We start from the raw sequence: 6,000 nt of genomic DNA on the forward strand, positions 1-6,000 counted from the left end.
GATGTTTTGCAGTCTGCAAGGGACACATGCCTGCATTGCCCCGTGGAGGGGGTTTCCTGTGACTCCACTGCATACATGCAGCTCGTAGCACCCTGACCCTCACTGTCCAGCTGCCACAGAGCAGGGGATGCTGAGGCCACCCAGCTCTTTGCCACAGCCCCTCATGGAAGTGTAGCTGATGTTACACTTGTGGCTGAAGGCCTCTCATGGGGGAGCTTTGCTGCTCCTTCTTTCTGGCTGCCATGATTCATGACCATCCATGACTGTCCATGAGCGTCCTCCAGCCAGAAGAGCCCCAGTGTGCCACTGCCAGGGGTGAGGTGAGATTGCAGCTACACCAGAAAGGCACCTCAGTGAAGCTCATGAGCAAGAACAATCCTGCCAAGTGGCTTAATCCAGGGTCCTTCTGCAGGCTGCATTTCCCAGCCTGAACATCCAACACATGGGTGATACAACAAATCACCTATCAGACAGAGTCTAATTCCCTCTCTGTCTGGTGAAACATTGTCTGGTGAAACACTCTGGGACAAGCCTTCCATAATGCAGAAACTGAAATTTCAGCTAAGCAAGAACTGCATAAAAGGATTTCTGATGTTCACAGCCACATTTCTTATAGAGCCTGTGACTCAAAGACTGCATTTTTTGCAATCAAAACTTTCCTGCATAAACCCAGCGTCCAGAAAAACAGCTCTGAAGCAATATTCCAATTCAGAAGTACAAATCTTTATATCTTTAGAACTAGTTGCTCAGATAATGTTTTTCAAACACTAAAAAGTAAGGATTAGGAAAACAGTCATGAGACAAATCAAGTAAGACTGGGTGAGAATTTTGCCTTGGTACATAGCCTTGTGTTATTAAACCAGTAACTGGAGCAGAAAGCTCCTTCTAGACAGATGCAAAAGGCAAAAAAAAGGGGTGTTGACGAGTCATTAGTCTGAATTACTGGAAAGTGGGCAGCAAACTGACAGGTAGCTTCCAGCAAATTTCTGTGTAAAGGTTTAATAGAACTTTCCCACCAAAAGATTTGAGTGTTTCAGGACTTTCACTCCTAATCACCAAGAAAGGCTTAGACATTACCCCAAGGAAGATTTAATATTTAGAAATCTGATAATGCACATGTGATGGGGAAATGTCAGCAGAAGGTGGCTACTTTTAGAACTGTGGGAGATGGACAGAAGGGAATTCTCTTCATTAAGATATTTTATTTCAGATTGCTTGATCCATATTATTTAAATGGTATGTCAGCCTAAATCAGAAAGAAAGACAGTTTCCTTTTTTAACTTAGTTATTTTGCTTTGTGTTGTCTGTAATTGCTGTAAACAGATCCTGCAGCTACTGAGCTATAGAGTAACTAAATCATCTGTCTTGGGGAAATTCTTCCTCTTCTCCTGCCATCTCTGCCTCTTTTTGGCCACCCCCTACCTCCTCACATTCCAGCCATGGCTCTGTTTGTACTCCTGTGTTTTTCACAGTACCAGTGGCTCAGACTGGAACATATTTACACCTCTCTCCCTTATGCAAATGGCCCTTGCTATGAATGGCCCCTCTATGAATGACTCCATCTGTCTGCACGCGTGAGCTCTCAGAGCTCAGCAGCATTTTGTTGAGGGCATTGACACAGAGGTACCCTCCTGCCAGCTTTATTCCATAAATAACTACAGCATCATTTTTTGGAGAGGGGTGGTGAGAGTGCCGAGAAACCACAGCATCTCTTCCACCATCACCCTGTCCCAGTTAAATGAGTGAATTCCATCAAAATCCTCCTCCCCTTCAGACTTCAACCTTTGTCTAAAGCAGATGGCCCCATAAATAATACATCCTAGGAAACCCGATCAGTCACCTCTGGGATGTGCTTGAGCTCCTGTCTCTCATCATATCATCACTAGATTGGCTCTGGGAATTCTCTTAATTTAATCCTTTTAACAGGTCATGTGTGCAAGAAGCAGTGACTGGGAAATTAGATGCATTTGACTGGGCTGTATTGTTGGTAGCCTGAAGTCAGCAGGTCCCCACTCGGTCCTTTTGGGGATTTTTTGGGCACTGCACTCTGCTGCTGACCCCTCACTACCCAAGCCCGAGGCAATGAGACCCAGGAGTGGTGTGGCTGAACGTGGGGAGGCCAGGAGAAAGGGGCCAGGGGCCAGAGTATCTGAGCAGCACCCTCACATGTGGCCAGAGTGTTCTCAGCAGGAAAACTTTGAGCAGGGAGGTACTTACTACCTCCACTGGGAATGGAAAATGTCGTATTTATTTTAGGATGTAAGATGAAAATCCATAAATTCCATTGTCTTTGTCTTGAGTCCCCTATACCTATTCAAATTACTGGATTTTACCAGGAGCTCAGAGACATCCTACAGGATTTATTCTCACATTCATGCAAACCTCACTTTGGGTAATTGGGAAGAAATTCTGTGTACCAGTGATGAGGTGGGTCCTTTGTACAGTTACTGCCATGGTGACACCAGTCTCAGGGCTTCCTGCCCTCCCTGCCCTGCCATAGCCCCAACTCCACACACATTGGCAAAATGTCCCTGCTTGGTTTGTGTTCCCTTCATTGCAGTGCCCACAAGGATGGGTGTGCAGGGTGATGCTGGGGGAGATATGGGGTCTGCTCACATGGGGAACAGAGGCAAGAATAGGACAGCTTTCCATGCCTCTGTGCCTGTGGAGCCACAGCCTGGTCCATGTGGTCATACAGGCTGCAGCAGGCAAGCTCAAAGTTCCATTTCCAAAGGGTTTGGAAACCACTCTGCTTTTTAAAAAAATTGGTACCAGAAAGGAAAAGCTGGGCTTGAGTCCTTATCTGGAAATGCCTGCAGGATGCAAATATTTGAAAGTAGCATTGCTAAACCAGAATGCCTTTTAAATCATAACAAACCATATCTTGCATTTCTGCAATGCCTTTCATCCTATGTTCTCTTCCCAAACATAAACACATGAAGTTCAACAACACATCTGGCAAAGCATTGTGCTGTGTGGGAGCTTTCACATCCCAGTTTGGAGATGAGCAGACATGTGGGGTCAGTGGTGGCTGCCCACCCCACATCAGACAGGATATCTGCAGCAGTGGTTGGAACATGGCCAAGATCTCAGTTCAAGTTGGGAGAAATCTTTCCCTGGTATCCCTGGGGATTTATTTGTCAAGAGACTTGGTCACAAATCCAGAAAATAAAATCTTGAAGACTGCAGGGGACAAAACAAACTCAACTTTTCCAGCTATCTTTTTTGAGCTTTTCTGTGTCCATCCAAAGCTTTGGCAATGTGGAGATGTCACCACATTTAGGTTTCTGTCTTCTGCATGCCCTGTTGGCATTCTGCTGGAAACCGATTGTCAAGAGACACATTTACTGTGTGGCGAATCAGAATTTGTTATTATCACCACCCCATTAATTTCCACACACATCTGCTAGAGTACTTGTTTCTGCCTGTGTCTCACATTTATCTTCATCTAATCCACTTTTTACTGCCCTTGTCTTAGTGCCAGCAACTATCATGAGGCACTGTAAACACTTGTTAGTTAACCATTTATGATCTTCAAACTCCACATTACACTAGTTGTTGGAGTTTAGTGAGTTTAAGATTTCCCATATCATTATTATTTTGCTAAATTATGAAATAAGTCACAAGTAAGCACCCTGAGATGGCCCCAGCCCCCCAGGGGCAGGAGGGGAGAGGAAGTTTGGGATTTTCAAAGAGGTCCAGGAACTGAAGAGCCCAGTTCCTCCTGGATATCTGTGGGGCTGAGCTGAGCTCAGTCTGTGCCAGCTTCTAGAAAGCTAAACCTAAGTCCTTTGATAAGCAAATAAGTCAAGAAGTTTTGTGCATCCTAAGCCTTCTTCAGGTCCAACACCAGCCTAAATGTGCCCTGGCAGGTCCCACCCCACTGGTTGCTGCCACCCCTCTGATGCAGCAGGAAGGTGGGGTGGTGCCAGCTGGTAGGAAGCATCAGGCTCAGCAGCCTTTCATCTCCTGTCTGTCAGCCACTGTCCAAACAGGACATGTCTCCAGTGAAGGGGGAATGTTTCTGAAAAGACAACATATCCTGCTCTCAGAAATGCTGGCTTCATATCTGCACCTACTTCCTACAGGACACCTCAGGTTAAAATGACTTCTGCTAAATCAAAAATAATTTTTCCCATACTACTTGACAGCTTCTTCCTCTGTCAAATGCAATTATTTCCCATTAATTAAAGGGTGCATCCAGGCTCAGCGGGAGGCTGGAGAGGTCCAGCTCTCAACTGAAAACTCTTCATTTCTGCTCAGCATTCAGGTACCCAAATCTCAGCAAACCCAAACTGACTCCCTCCATGGTGCTGCATCCCACTGGCAGATGAGCCTACATGTGGGGTCAGAAGCAAAGCTGGGCTCCCTCAGCTGAGGAGGCTGTGGTGGTGTCAGACAGGAGTGCGCAGCAGGAGTCAGCACGCCCATGGTGGCCTCTCCTCAGTGTGGTGGACACCAGCAGATGTTACTCAAAGGTTCCTTCTGGCCCAATTCTGTATCTGCTAATGGGCTAAATAAAATGCAAAAGAGGTGTTGATATCATCTTCGAGTACCAAATAATTGCCTTGGTGTGGTAGGATCCATCCTGTCCGGATTTACTGTGCCCTGTTGGAGTTAAATTTCCTCTTTCTGCCTTTTTCTGAAATACATATACAGTAGGTAAACATTGGCAGGATTAAAATATCCCCCCAGAACCTCCAAGGCATATGCACAAAGCCTGGATGCAGGGAGTTTCATTGCACTAATGGCCTTATCAACACGTGCTGGCACTGCCTGGACCTGTAGCATTCCCCAGCCTCTCTGTGGAGCAAGGAGGCACCAGAGAGAGGAATCACTGCATTTTCATCCACACAGCCACCTGCAGCAGTGCAAATAACAAGTATGTGCCTGCACCAGATCTAATCTGCCCCAATATCCCCTCTGCAGCTGATCCCCTGTGCCTTGGTCCCTCCTGCCTCCTTGCCACTCTGTATGGATTATGTGCAGGTGATCCAAAGAGAGCAGCCTGTTGTAAAGGGCATGTGTTATCACAAACTGGCAGAGGCACCCATCTTCATTCCCTTTCAGGCCCTGCAACATCCCATTAACTTTAGCAGTAGGAGATTAGTCTTGTGTTAAGGTTGAATTCACCTGACTTAAATTTCTACCCACTGGATCTTGTTATCCCCTAGTCTGTAACTTTACACTACCCCACCACTCCCTTATCAGATAGATTTTTATGTCTTCATGAACATAAGGCTGCTGAGATTTCTCCTAGGTGAGAATGACAGCCTTTCTGCCCCAAGTCATGCCTGGGAAGGCTTGGTCTCCAGGCTGAGGGTCACCTGCACTGTTTTCCTGTGCCTCTCCCCAGTATTTCCTCATTCTTTGTGCAGCATGGACCCCATACCTGGGCATCTCTCCCCAGAGTGGTCTTCTGCATGCTGCACAGACAAATAGCAACGAGACTGCTTCTGTTTGGTGCTCCTCTTCTTGTGCAGCATTGCCCTGGGAAGCTGTGCTGAGGAGGCTATGCATAATCACTCTCATGGCCTGCCTGGGACACATTCTCCTGTCTTACAGGTACTCCTTATGTTTTCCAAGCTGCAATGTGCCTCTATTCTAAAAATATTTAAACATGTTTTAGATGGTGACTATTAACCAGACATTATTCTTTCTCACTAACCTGTCATTATCACTGTAGCTTCATCCCCTAACTTTCCCACAAGCCATTTTATTTTATAGCACAAGCTGATTGTAGCACTTAATGATTTAAATACTAGATGAAATTTTGCTAGTTACAATTCTTTAATGTTTTACTTTTTGCACAGGTCTTCTTCACTATAATGAAATATGGATCTATTCCTCTTGAAATCTGTTTTTGGTGGTGGCTTGAACTATAATGATGGCTGCCAGAATTCTGCTCCAGACTCTTGTAGTGTAGAAGACAAGAATACTGTTGATCTCCATGCCAAAAATAAATCCCAGGAGCTTATTTAGAAGCAATTTAGCTTCTAA

This window comes from Agelaius phoeniceus, chromosome 2 (assembly GCF_051311805.1).
Source record: "Agelaius phoeniceus isolate bAgePho1 chromosome 2, bAgePho1.hap1, whole genome shotgun sequence".
Taxonomy (NCBI): domain Eukaryota; kingdom Metazoa; phylum Chordata; class Aves; order Passeriformes; family Icteridae; genus Agelaius; species Agelaius phoeniceus.